Raw genomic sequence first — 14,852 nt, 5'->3', positions numbered from 1 at the left:
GACCAGGGGTCTGGCCTGCCAGATGCTCTGCCTGGAGAGACACATTCAGTCCAGAATAATCACTGAGTGCTCACAAGTGGCTTGGAGGGGACAAAGGCACCTAAGGTGAAAGCCCTGTTTCTTTCTCTGAAGAGGTGACCAACCATCCTGGCTGGTTGGCATTGTCCTAATGTAAGTGCTAAAACTCCCCCACCCCAGGAAACCCCTCAGTTCTGGACACACCAGAATAGTTGGTCACCTGTGTGGGTCTTGATGGGAGAGGACAACATTTATGCAGTAGTGACATGGGCCATAGGGTAGCTCGCCATTCTAGCTTGAACACAGAGAGCCCAGCGGACTCAGGACAAGGGTGTTGTGCCATCCATGCCAGAGTTGATAACAAAAAGAACCGCCCCCCCCCGGGGGGGGCTGGTGGTGGAGCTCAGGGGTAGAGCATTTGCCTAGCATGTGTGAAGCCCTGGGTTCAATCCTGGTACCATGAAGAAAAGAAAAGCAAAATCAGTGCATGCCTGTCTTCCCAGTGGCTCAGGAGGCTGAGGCAGGAGGATTGTGAGTTCAAAGCCAGCCTCAGCAACTTAGTGAGCTACTAAGCAACTCAGTGAGATCCTGTCTCTAAATAAATACAGAAAAAGGGTTGGGGATGTGGCTCAGTGGTTAAAAGCCCCTGAGTTCAATCCCTAGTACTGAAAAAGCAAACAAAGAAAAGAAAAATCAGGAATACTAATACTTCTAATTCTCCCCTGCAGCCACATTCTAGAAGTTGAATCCAGGCCTTGCACATGCTACCAATTACTTCACCCTTGAGCTACATCCCCAGTCCTTTTCAGTCTTGTTTTGAAACAGGCTTTCACTATGTTGCCCAGGCTGACCTTGAAATTGAGATCCTCCTGCCTCAGCTTTCCCAGTTGCTGGGATTATAGGCATGTGGCACCATGCCCAGCTTAATGGTTCATGGTTTTTCTTTCTTTTTGCCAGTGTTGGGGATTGAACCCAGGGCCTTGTTCACACTACTAAGCAGTCTACCACTGGGCTCCATCCCTAGTGCCTGCCTTCTTTATTTAAAATTTGGTTATTTTGTTCATCATGGATTTTTTCCATTAATTTAAAAATACTGTTTTTGTATTACTTATCTTGATTCCTAAATTTTCTTGTTTGCTCCTTAAATCCTGCACCTGTACATCTCACCTGCCTTACCCTCATCCTGGTCTTGTAGGGCAGCCCTAAGTGCTACCCATAAGTCTTTACGACCAGGAACAATTGCTTGGCATTTGTCTGAACACCCACTGACAGGACTCCACAGCCTTCAGCTTTCTTCCTGGTCTCAGTCCTGTGCTTTCATAACTGGGTGTTGTAGAAGTAGGACCAGGAGGCTGGGGTGTGGCTCAGTGGCATGTATGAGGCACTGGGTTCGATTCTCAGCACCACCACATATCAATAAATATAATAAAGATCCTTTGACAACTAAAAAATATTTAAAAAAAAAAAAAGAAGAAGAAAAGAAAAGAAAAGGAAGAAAGAAATAAGACCAGGAAGCTGGATGTGGTGGCGCACACCTGTCATCCCAGCAGCTTGGGAGGCTGAGGCAGGAGGATCGTGAGTTCCAAGCCAGCCTCAGCAAGAGTGAGGTGCTAAGCAGCTTAGTGAGACCCCATCTCTAAATAAAATACAAAATAGGGCTGGGGGTGTGGCTCAGTGGTCAAGTGCCCTTGAATTCAATGCCTGGTACCCCACCCCCAAGTAAAAAAAAAAAAGAAAGAAAGAAATAGGACCAGGAGGCAGATGAGGTCTGAGACAGTTGGCAGGGGAAGAGGAAGTATCAGAGACAGCAGGCAGTGGGAGACAGATGGAGATCTAGATGAAGTAAACTTCAAGGAATTGGCTTATGTGATGGTGGGAGCTGCAAGTCTGAAGCCTACAGGGCAGACCAGCAGGCTAGAACCATCGCAGAAGAGACGGAATGTCTTCTTCTGGGAGAATCCTCAGTTTTGCTCTGAATGAAGAAGGCCTTTTTGTTTGTTTGGTACCAAGGACTGAACTCAGGGGCACTCCACCACTGAGCCCCATCCCCAGCCCTATTTTGTATTTTATTTAGAGACAGCGTCTCACTGAGTTGCTTAGGGCCTTGCTTTTGCTGAGGCTGGCTTTGAACTCGTGATCCTCCTGCCTCAGCTTCCCCAGCCGCTGGGATGACAGGCAGTGCCACCGAGCCTTTTCATGACTGGAAGAGGCCCATTCAGTTTCCTCCTTGACTTAAAGTTGACTGATTGTAGGTATTAACCACATCTACAAATTACCTTCATGGCACACTTGAATTAGAATTTAACTGAATAACTGGGACTTATGCCTGGCCAGGTTGACACACAGAACCACCACAGGAAGGGAACTGGTCCGGGGAAGTTATGTAGATTGCTCAAGATGATCCTGAAAATGTGCTACGGGCAATCACAAGGCCCACCTTCTCCCATGTGACTTGCAGTGGTCGGGTCTCTGGAGAAATTCCTGCGGTCTCAGAAGAGCAGGCTCCTAATCTCACGGGTGACTGTAACTTCCATGCCATTGTCAGTTTGTGTGCACCTCCTACTAGATTGTGAAACCTTCAAGACAAAGTCCATGTGAGTATCTTTTATCGTCTGTGGAGCTAACACAGAGCCCTCTATGTGGCGGGCATTCAGCGCATACTTGCAGAATTCAGGAATCATTAATAGTTGTCTTTTGTTTTTGCTATGCTGGGGATTGAACATAGGGACACTTTACCACTGAGCTACCCCACAGCCCTTCTTTTTTTTTATTTTTTATTTTTTTGTAGTTGTAGTTGGGCACAATACCTTTATTTCATTTGTTTGTTTTTATGTGGTCCTGAGGATCCAACCCAGGGCCTCACACGTGCTAGGGGAGCTCTCTACCACTGCACCACCGCCCTCTGTAAGTCCTTCTAACTCTAACTTCTTGACACCCCCAGGAGGTGAGTCCCACTATTAACCTTGGTTTCTGATAGAAAAAAAGAGGCTCTGAAAAGTTGAGGATGAGTCTGGGATCACCGAGTTTGTAAAGGGTGCATCTCAAACTTGAACCTCTCAATGAACTCCACCGTCTGGTACCTACCACCCACTGCCCTGCCCAGGTGGAACTGCCCCTGAAGCCTGGACCACAGACACAGTCGCTTTGGTTTCCTCCGCACTGGAGTCAGGAAGGACGAGGTGCTCATGATGGCATCACTGGGACCAGAGCTCTGGGTCCCACACCCCCGTCATGGCTACGTTCTCCTGCTCCTCTCTCTAAGCAAGACCTCCCGGGGAGCTGGCGAGCCCTGCCAGGGCCTCCTGTGCTATTTACTCAGTGAGGTGTGGACTCAGCCTGGTTTCTGGGCTGTTGTTTGCAAAGCAAATGTCACCGAGGCCCCACCAATCTACCCTCCCAACCAAGGAATGGGAACAAAGACCGAGAGGAACATATTTTTGCTGCTTTCAGATGCCCCGACTTGAGTTTTCAGTTTCTGTCTCTTAAAATGAAATCAGGGGCTGGGGGCGGAGCTCAGTGGCAGAGTGCTGCTCCTTTAGCATGTGCAGGGCCCTGAGTTTGATTCCCAGCAGAGAAAGAAGCAGGAAAAAAAAAAAAAAAAAGAAGGAATAAAGAGCAAATTGGAGGGGTACTTGAGAAGGGTCACATCTCAGGAACAGTGGAACTGGCTTCTTTTCATGCCTGTGTAAACTCCAGGGCACTGAGCAAGGTCTAACCAGGGATCTAGATTTGAACCTCTATTCTACCACTGACCTTGACCTTGACCTTGGCCTTAACCTCTCCAGGCCTCATCTCCCTTCTCTGGGAAACAGAGCCAGTTCCTAACTTGCAGAAATAAAAGAGAGCCTGGATGGATGTGAGGGTTCAGACAGTACATGGCTCACATCAAGCTTCATTAGCCACTGTTCCTAATATTCAGGTCACGCATCCACGTGGGTGTCTCTTTACAAATAAGGATGCTTTAGAGTAAAGCAGACCGAAACAGGGCTTCGTGTTCTCTGCTACTCTGATTTCCTAGCTTCTTCCTGGAAAGGGACTCCAAGAACTTTTAGAAATAGTTCATAAACAAGGGAGATTTTAATCTGCAAAACCAGATGGACTTTCTCTCTTTCTGAAGCAGCTGGAAGCAAATCTGCTCCGTCGGTAACTCTACCTTCCTGACCAATTTCCAACCCGTAGTTCCTGTTCTGAACCCGGATCTGCACATAAGAGCATTCATTGGAAGGGAGGTTCAGGGCCTCTGGGATTTCGTCAGCTGCCAGCTCTCCCAGGAGACTCGGTGACACCCGTCAAGCCAGTGGCCAAGGCCAGAAGGCAAGCGGTTCAAGGCCTAGCGCCAGGCAACTTCCTTTTGAGTTTTGAAGTCAAGCAGTACACATCTAAAGAAATGCCAAGGAGGAAATATGGATTTATTGTTGCCAAGCCGATTGGGGTGCAGAGAGAAGAATAATACTGAAAGATCCGCTTTCTGGTTGTGCAAAGCGAGGGGGAGGACAGGGGCAGGGAGCAAGCTTGGGCTCCATCTCAGTCTCCTACCCCAAGAAGGAAACTCCCCTGGGACTTCCAGGGAGAGCAACAGTGCTGCCCAGGCCCAGAGACCCAGTGTTCCCTCCCACTGCTCTAGGGAGACCCTCAAAGCAGAGAAGTGGGGACAATGCAGAATTTAAAGCTAAAAGAAGGGGTGGGAGCCAGGTGTGGTGGCACACGCCTGTCATCCCAGCAGCTCGGAGGCTGAGGCAGGAGGATCCCAAGATCAAGGCCAGCCTCAGCCACAGCAAGGCCCTAAGCAACTCAGTGAGACCCTGTCTCTAAATAAAATACAAATAGGGCTGGGGATGGGGCTCTATGGTCCAGTGCCCCTGAGTTCAATCGCCAGTGTCCCCCCCCAAAAAAAAGAAGCAAGAAGGGTTAGGATAGACTCTCTTTCCCTGTCATATGCCTGCCCCGTCCTCTCCTGTTATTATTCTGGGGCTTCGTACTTCTCAAAAACTAAATACAAGGGTAGAAAAGGGAAAGAGACAGTTAAATCAGAATGCAGAAGTTCAGAAGGGTCTTACACTGTCTTGGGCACAGTAGCAGGTGTTAAAGGTTTTATATATAATATATGGTCAGTTTCAGGTCATTTTTGGCACCAGATAAACATTATTTCCTTATTGAGATTTTATCCCAGGTGCCAGGTGGCATCTAGTTTCTTTAGCAGGGAAAAGGGAGACAGGAGGGAAAACAGAGCTAAATCCTGTGCAAACTCTTATCCGTCCTTCAAAGTCCACGCAAAAACGCCCTCTTTTATGAAGCCTTCCCCATGGCCCTGTGATGGGCCGGGTCTGGTTATTCTGCACCGGAACTGTTTACGGGACTCGTCTTCTAGATACTCCTCCCGGAGAGCAGCATAAAGGCAGCACCGTGTGCAGGATGAATGCATGACCTCCAACCAAGACCTGCTGGCCGCACTGTTGATCAGGATGCTGGAAATACCAGTTTATTTACCCTAACACCAAGTCAGAAAGCTCTGAATGTGCAGCCGCGAGCACAGGTGCAGGGAGCATTTCAGGAGAAACTCAGGTCAATGCGTCATCTTCCCCCTCCCTTCAGCTCCTGGGGGTTGTGTGTGGAACACTGGACCAAAGGTCGGGGAGTGGGGCCAGATGCCCTATGAAAAAGAGAAAGGGAGAGAGATTAGGGAAGATGTCAAAATTTAATTTAATTAATTTATTTATTTATGAGTATCCGGGATTGAACGCAGAGGCTCTCAGCCACTGAGCCACATCCCCAACCCTTATTTATATTTTATTTAGAGACAGGGTCTCCCTGAGTTACTTAGGGCCTTGCTAAATTTCTGAGGCTGGCCTTGAACTCACGATCCTCCTACCTCAGCCTCCTGAGCCACTGACATCCAATATTTTTGAATTAAATTTAGATGATGCACTTTCAGCAATCCTGAGCAAATCTGGGTTTTCTTTTCTTTCTTTCTTTTTGGTAGTACTGGGGATTGAATCCAGGTCTTCTGTTGAGCTACATCCCAGCTCTTTTTATTTATTTATTTATTTATTTATTTTTAAATTTTAAGACAGGGTCTGGCTAAGTTGCTGAGGCTGGCCTTCAACTTGGGATGTTCCTGCCTCAGCCTCCTCAGTGGCTGGGATCACAGGTCTGTGCCCCTGCACCTGGCCAAATCTGATTTTTCAGGGCCCTGCAGAAAATTTTTAATATGTGAAATGTTTATTCCCATCCAAAGCTGTGAATGGGCCAGCTACTTCTTTACCCCTTTAAGTGTTCTAGAAGGTAAGAAAAAAATTATATTCACAGACCACTGGAGATGCCAAGGAACGAGGTCACCTGGCGGGTGAATTTGAAGGACCCGGTCCCTCCCGCAGGTGTCTGTGGGTTATCAGAGAATCTTCACCTGTTTCTTCCACGCTTGCACCCTCTGTACAAGGAGCCCTTTCCGAGGTTCTGAGCCAGAGGTTCTGAGCCTGCGTGTGTTCCAGACACCGGCTCGTCTGTTCCTGTGAGCTGAGGGGCTGTTTCTGAGCAGGTGGATGTCTCAAACAGGGGTTCCTTCTAGTTTCTGTCACCTCCTCTCCATATCTCGGCATTATTTCCCAAAGTGAAGTCAGGTAGGGACAGGCCACCTTTGTCCTGGAGCCCTGAATTATAAATATTAAACTCTTTCCTGTATTCCAAGCAGGCTCCTTGGCTGTTTTCACACACATTTCCACCTTTTCCCATAAAAACAAATAACAATGGGGGGGAAAAATAATCCTTGAGAAGGTTGATGCCTCACTAAGTTGCTGAGGCTGGCCTTCGACTTGCAATCCTCCTACCTCAGCCTCCAGAGTCACTGGGATTACAGATGTGTGTCACAGCGCCTGGCTGAAAATGATTATTATATAAAACAACAGTCTCATTTTAAAAGATACTTTATTATTTGTCATGCAGGGGATGGAACCCAGGTTTTTGAGCATGGGAGGCACAGGATCGAGTTTTAAAACTGCAGATCACAACTTCCTCTTCTTTCCCAGATGTTACAGCCTCATTCACCTCGTTAGGGGCCCACAGCTGCCTGGAGCCACCCACCCACAGTGATGGTACAATCCAAACCCCTCCCCTGGAATCTTGCAGTTGCAGCCACAGGTCACAGGTCTGTGTGTTCAGCAAATGTTTGTAGTCCTCTGCTGGGAATTTTATTTCAGGTCACAGTAACAGGGCAGCTAATTGGCAGCCTGTCGCAGGGTCTGGTCCACCCAGAGGCCAGGCAGGCATTCTGTTCTCAGGTGGGGGAGGGGCAACTGGAGAAAACTCATCTGGTGTCTGTCACTTTGACTTGTTTGCTGCTTATGGACCTCAGCCTTGCTTGGGACCAATGATCAAAATTCATATTTATTTAGATTTATTTTATTTTATTTTTTTGGTGCCTGGGATTTAACCCAGGGGTTCTTAACCATTGAGTCACATCCCCAGTTCTTTTTATATTTTATTTTGAAACAGGGGGTTGCTGCGTTGCTTAGGGCCTTGCTAAATTGCTGAGGCTGGCTTTGAACCTGTGATCCTCCTTCCTCAGCCTCCTCAGCCCCTGGGATTACAGGCAAGTGCCACTGTTCCCAGTTTCATTTTATTTTTTAAAGAAATGAGATCTCACTCTGTTGCCCAAGCTGGCCCCAGATTCCTGGGCTTAAGAGATCCTTCTCCCTCAGCTTCGTGAGTAATTGGGACCACAGGGGCACACCACTGTGCCCCACTTCTTCTTATTTTTTTTTTTAAAAATCAGTTGATTTTTTTTTTTTTTAAAGAGAGAGGGAGAGAGAGAGAGAGAGAGAGAGAGAGAGAGAGAGAGAGAGAATTTTAATATTTATTTTTAGTATTCGGCAGACACAACATCTTTGTATGTGGTGCTGAGGATCGAACCCGGGCCGCACGCATGGCAGGCGAGTGCGCTACCGCTTGAGCCACATCCCCAGCCCCCAGTTGATATTTTTTTAAGTAACCATTTTTAAATGCATTTATTTTTTTAAAAAATGTTATTTTTTAGTTGTAGTTGGACACAACAATTTTATTTTATTTATTAATTTTTATGTGATGCTGAAGATCAAACCCAGCGCCTTGCACGTGCTAGGCGAGTGCTCTTCTCCTGAGCCCCAGCCCAGCCCAAATACCTGTATTTTTATTTAGCTTTTTTATGCAGTGCTGAGGATTGAACCTAGTGCCTCACATGTGCTTGGCAAGCGCTCTACCACTGAGCCCCCGCCCCAGCCCTGTGCCCCACTTCTTAGACATACTTTAAAAACTTGGATACACCACTTAGACTGAGAACCGTCAAAATTCTTGGCTCCTGAATACCTACATACGCAGATGAGACTAATGATAGATTAAGAAGAGTTTGAAAAAGTTTGTTGGCATCAGGGTGGAATATCTTTGGCAATAAAGTAATAATAACAGTAACAATTATTATAACAGTTATATCATGTGCTTTCTCTATGTCATGCACTGTGCTAAATACATTATTTTATTAGATACTCAATTTTAGCCAGGTGTGGTGGGGCACACCTGTAATCCCAGCTTCCCAGGAGCCTGAGGCAGGAGGATCGAAAGTTCAAACCAGCTTTCGCAACTTACCAAGACCCTGTCAAAAAAAAAAAAAGAAAAAAGAAAAAATGCTGGGGATATGGCCCAGTGGTTATGCCCCCTGGCTTCAACCCTTGGTACCAAAACCAAACAAAAAACAAACCAACAACAACAAAAAAAAAAAATCCCTCAATCCTCATTTTACAGCCAAGGAAACAGTCTCAGGAAGATTGAGCAACTCATTCAAGGTTATCCAACTAGTGTGTTTTTAACTACGGCTGAAAACCTACCCATGTCCTTCATTTCACATTCAAACATTCCCTGCCCCCATCCTGCAGTGACAGACATACGGTGTACGAATGGACGGGAGATGGAAGGTCTCTTCCAGGGTCCTCAATTCTACTTCCTCCTCCAAGCCTGCAACTTTTCTCTTCTCACATCCCTTTTATTCACCAAACCAGAGTTTGGTCTATATTTATCCAGTTGACTCTTGAAACCACATAAATTCTGGGTATTTTCATAAAAAAATTATGAAAGAACTAAAAAAATATGGTTTGCAGTCTTTCTCCACATGAATATTAGATATGCAAAATCAGTTATAAATAAAGGGAAGAATTCTTTCTGTCTTTTTCTCTTTTCCCTATGCTGAGAATCCCTAGGCCATTCTCAGGAAATCCAGTCTCCCTGAAGCCAGGTTGTGAAAAACTCCCAGCATGGCCTAAGGCAGTGTCTTTGTGGGCTGAGAAGGTAAATTTCGGTCCGTTTGGCTCTTCAGATAAATACTGTTTACTGAAATTAATCACAGAACATTTTTTTCCAAAACAAATGTTGTACCCAGAACCTAAGCAATCAAAACCAGTGCCAGATCCTGGAATAGAAAAAAGATATTAAGCTGGGAACCATGGTGCACTTCCATAATCCCAGCAACTCAGAAGGCTTAAGTCTGAAGGATTGAAAGTTGGAGGCCAGCTTCAGCAACTTAGTGAGACCCTAAGCAACTTAGTAAGACCCTGTCTGTAAATAAAATATAAAAAAGAGCTCGGGATGTGGCTCCGTGAGTAAGTGCTCCTGGGTTTAATCCCCAGTACAAAAAAGAAAAAAGACATTAGGGAAAACCTGGAGAAATCCACACAAAGGCTGGTTTAATTAATAGCAATGTGTCAGTGTTGATTTCTTGATTTTTGACAAATGGATGACAATAATGTAAGCTGATAACATTAGGGGACCCTGGAGCTGAGTGAGGGCTATGTGGGAATTCTCTGTACTCACTTAGCAAACTTTTTCCCCCACTGAGCCATATCCCTAGCCCTTTTAAAAAATTTTTAATTTGGGGGCTGGGGTTGTGTGGCAGAGCACTCGCCTAGCATGTGCAGAGCACTGGGTTCCATCCTTAGCATCACATAAAAACAAATAAATAAAAATGAAGGCATTGTGTCCACCTACAACTAAAAAAAAAAAAAAATTTTTTTAAACTTTTTAATTTTGAAACAGGGTCTTGCTAAATTGCTGAGGCTGGCCTTGAACTTTTGATCCACCCACCTTAGTTACCTGAGTCACTAGGATTACGGGTGTGTGCCATCACGCCTGGCTCACTTGGCAACATTAAAAAATACTTTAAAAATATTTAATTTGGGGACTGGGGTTGTGGCTCAGCGGTAGAGCGCTTGCCTAGCACAGGCGGGACTGGGGTTTGATCCTCAGCACCACATGAAAATAAAGGCATTGTGTTGTGTGTCCATCTACATCTAAAATATATATATATATATATATATATATATATATATATATATATATATATTTAAAAATATTTAATTTGACATATAACAATTATGAAAATTTATAGGGTACAGCATGACATTTCAATGCATGCATCTAGTGTGTAATTATCAGGTTGGGGTGATTGAAATAACTATCACCTCCAACATTTATCCTTTCTTTGTGTTGGGAACACTCACAATCCTCTGTTGGACATTTTGAAATATTCAATTAGCTGTTGTCATCCACAGTTCTCCTTCTGTGCTACAGAACCGCACCCTACCCATGAACTGTCCTCTCTCCACCCTAGTTTTGCAACTTCTCTGTATATTTAAATGATGTCAAAATCAAAACTTTATTTGAAGTTGGGCACAGTGGCACACACCTGTCATCACAGTGGCACACACCTGTCGGCACAGTGGCTAGGGAGGCTGAGGCAGAAGGATCTCGAAGCCAGCCTCTGCCCCGAGCAACTCCGTGAGACCCTGTCTCTCAATAAAATACAGAATAGGGCTGGTTGAGTGCCCCTGAGTTCGATCCCTGGTGCAAAAACAAGCAAACAAACAACCAAAACACAAAAACAAACTCCTTTGTTTAAAAAATTTCAATACCAGTGAACTGATTTTATTTCTCCTAGGAGGGAAGATGAGAGCCTGGAGCACTTAAACTTCTTTCAAACAAGATAGAACTTGTTTCCTTTGCTGCTTTAAACTTGGAAATAAAGAATAGTTACCAGCAATAGAGTGTGTGCTTCTTAAAAAGACAAAATCCAGCACAGAGCCATTCGAAGCTCTGGTCCTTGCCAAGTGGAGGAGAGAGACAGAGTGACGTCTTCGAAGTTTTCAGGTGAAACTTTTCCATTTGTCGTCGTGCCGTTTAGTCCCTGTTTGATTGACTGTACAAGTGACCTGCTGCATTTTGCAGAAACCAGAGGTGGATTGAATTTCTTAGAACCCTAATATGCACAAGGGAACTTCAGGAAGTGTCGCAACATTTTCCAGAAAGGGGTTAGCAGCCACAAGACTGAGGAGAGTGTCTGTCCATATGAGCAGGAGGATTTCTTGCCTGTACACCAGGCATCTCAATGTTACTAAATAGTTCCTAAGGGTCCTTCTTTAAGAAATGCTAAGTCTGGAGATGTAGCTCAGGGGTAGAGAACTTGTCTAACATGGATAAGGCCCTGGTTTGCATCCCCAGCACTGCGAAGAAAAATGAAATTAGATACTGCTGGGCATGGTGGCGCACGCCTGTAATTCCAGTGACTCAGGAGAATTGCAAGTTTGAGACCAGCCTCAGTTATGTAGTGAAATCCTATCTCAAAATAAAAAAATTAAAAGGACTGGAGATGTAGCTCAGCAGTAAAGTGCCCCTGGTTCATCCCCAGTATCAATCAATCAATCAGTCAATAAAAACATACTAATAAAATTAAACACAGTAGCCCCAGCAGCTTGGGAGGCTGAGGCAGGAGGATCAAGAGTTCAAGGCCAGCCTCAGCCACAGCGAGGCCCTCAGCAGCTCAGTGAGACCCTGTCTCTAAATAAAACACAGAACAGGGCTGGGATGGGGCTCAGTGGCCGAGGGCCCCTGGGTTCAATGTCTGGTACCAAAAGGAAAAAAAAAAAAAGAAAGAAAGAAAAATGGGCCGGAAGGAAGCTGGGGAGAGTGCTTGCCTAGCAGGCGTTCATCCCTAGCCCCAAAAACCAACCAGACAAGTAAATCATGGCATCCAGAAGACGGAATTCCTGAATTCTCTTCCCATTCTTCTCCTGAACCAGTTTAGAAATCTCTTTCATCCAACATCAGGGAGATGCAGAAACGAGTCAGCCTGAAAGTCCTCCCAGTGTCACATGCAGTCACAGATGGTGAGCCTGCTCCCACCAGCGTCCAGCGGCAAAGCCATCGCGAGCTGCCTGGGAACTGGACAGGCACAGATTGGAGCCCCGAGTCTCCACTGGGGGACCTCTGGGCTCCCTGGGATGCTCGGCAGTGTCTGAAGATGATTTCAGTTATGACAACTGGGGTGGGGGGGCATGCCACTGGAGTGTTGCTCATCATCCTATGTGACAGAGCTGGGGATGTGGCTCGGTGGCAGAGCACTTGCCTGGCCTGCAGGAAGCCCTGAGTTGATCCCCAGCACTGAAAAAAACAAAAAAAAAAAAAAAAAGAAGAAGAAGAAGAAAAGAAAAAAGAGAGAGAGAACTGCGCAGCCCCACATGTCAGTGATGCTGAGATTGAGAAACTTTTAAAAGAAAGAAGAAACAGGATTTGCCAGGAAAAATAAGGAGGAAAGCACATTCCAGGAAAATAGGAGGACTGCAGTGTGGGACCGAGAAACTGGAAAGGTGACCCTGGCCTTGAGCTCGTTGTGTCTTCCCTTTGAACCTCAGTTTTCCTGAGCAGTGACCCTGTGACACTAAATGACTCATATGTTTTCCTGGTATTAGAAAAAAGTGCTACCAGTAAAAAGTTATGGGACCCACCCCCTTCCTGTTGCCCTACTTGTCCCTCAGCACAGCTGGTAACCTACTCATGAGAACGACGTGGCAGGTAAAAGTGCTGGTCAGCCAGGCACGGAGGCCCTCGCCTGTCATCTTAGTGGCTCATGAGGCTGAGGCAGGAGGATGGCAAGTTCAAAGCCAACCTCAGCAATGGTGAGGTGCTAAGCAACTCAGTGAGACCCTGTCTCTAAATAAAACACAAAATAGGGCTGGGGATGGGGCTCCATGGTTTTGTGCCCCTGAGTTCAATCCTGGTACCAAAAAAAAAAGAAATACTGGTAACAGGAACCCCAATACTGGCCAGGCAAGTGGTGCACACCTAAAATCCCAGCAACTGGCTCAGTAGTAGACCACCCCAGGGAACTAACACACACACACACACACACACACACACACACACATGCACACACCCCAGATGCCAAGGTATTTAAATTTTTTACATAACTTGAGGTCTGGGAATGGGCAGTTAAGGCTAGACAGCCACTCATGATGCCATCAGGAACCCAGACTCCTTCTATCTTTCCTGTCTCATATCTGTAGTACATGATTTCTTTCCTCATGTTTGCAGAATGGCTGCTGAACCTTCTCAATATTTGGAACTTACATCAGCATTCCAGGCAAGAAAAAAAGCAAAAAGGTAAAGCCAATAGGTGAAAGGCTTCCCAGCCGAGTCTTCTCCATTGAACAAACTTTCCTAGAATCCTCTAGGCCTGGGACTTCCGCTTATACATTGACCTGCACTGAATTACGTGGTTATCCACAGCTTCACGGGATGGGTAGGCTCCGTGTTTTCAGGTGGGCACTTTTACAAATCAGAGGGGTTTTTTTGTTTGTTTTTGTTTTAAGAATTAAATGGAAGAATTGCTTTAAAATATAGCCCCAACCCCAGCCCCAATTCAGTGTTTTTAATAAGGAGAGAAAGTAGACTAGACACAGTGTAGGCAACTAGGATGCAGCCTTACTGCCTTCGATGAGTTCATGCTAGGCTCTTACAGTGAGTTCAAGGTAGACCACCTTGAGGTTGAATTCTACCTTCAAGAGAATGGTCTTATATAGCAATCTTCCAGAGTAAACTAAAAGATGTTTTGTCATTTAAAGTATATTGCATCTGGATGTGGTGACACATGCCTGTCATCCCAGCATTTCAGGAGGCTGAGGCAGGAGGATCTTGAACTCAAAGCCAGCCTCAGCAATAGCAAGGTCCTAAGCAACTCAGTGAGACCTTGTCTCTAAATATATATATATATATATATATATATTTTTTTATAAAAAGCTTGGGGTGTGGCTCAGTGGAAAAGCACCATGGGTTTGATTCCTGGTACCAAAAAAAAAAAAAAAAAAGTATATTGCAGACCTGATTGGGGATGCAGTTAGTAGTGCACTTACATAGTATGTATGAGGCCCTCGGTTCCATCCCCAGCCTTGGGGGTAAACTGAAGACATTCTAATAGTTTGATAATTATGCAAGGGGCTGGGGCTGGGCTCAGTGGTACAGTGTGTGTCTAGCATATGCAAGGTTCTGGGCTCCCTCCCCAGCACATGTTAAATAAATAAATGATCATTCAAAAATATTTATTTCAAGTTAGGTGTGGGATGAACAGTTGTAGTCCCAGCTACTTATGAGGTTGAGGCTGGAGAATCACTTGAGCCCAGGAGTTTGGGGTCAGTCGGGGAAACATAGAAAGACTCTGTCCCCTCCCCCGACACACATAAAGAAAGAAAAAAAGAAAAGCCCCAAACAAATGACAACAATAAAACACACACAAATTTATTGAGTGCCTAGTATGTACACAGCATTATAGTAAACACAAAAGACCACAGAGAAATATAACCATGGCTTTTGCTTCTCATGAGCTTGTAGAAATCCAGTTGAAAAAAAACAGCATTGGCAAAAGAAAAGTTGGGTAACAGTGACACAGTTAAATAACAACCTGCAATAACAACATAAGAAAGCAGTAGATTGCCAGGCATGATGGCACATGTACACAATCCTAGTGGCTCAGGAGGCTGAGGCAGGAG

The sequence above is a fragment of the Callospermophilus lateralis genome, chromosome 1 (genome assembly GCF_048772815.1).
Source record: "Callospermophilus lateralis isolate mCalLat2 chromosome 1, mCalLat2.hap1, whole genome shotgun sequence".
NCBI classification, from domain to species: Eukaryota; Metazoa; Chordata; class Mammalia; order Rodentia; family Sciuridae; genus Callospermophilus; species Callospermophilus lateralis.
This window is presented reverse-complemented; position numbering follows the sequence as displayed.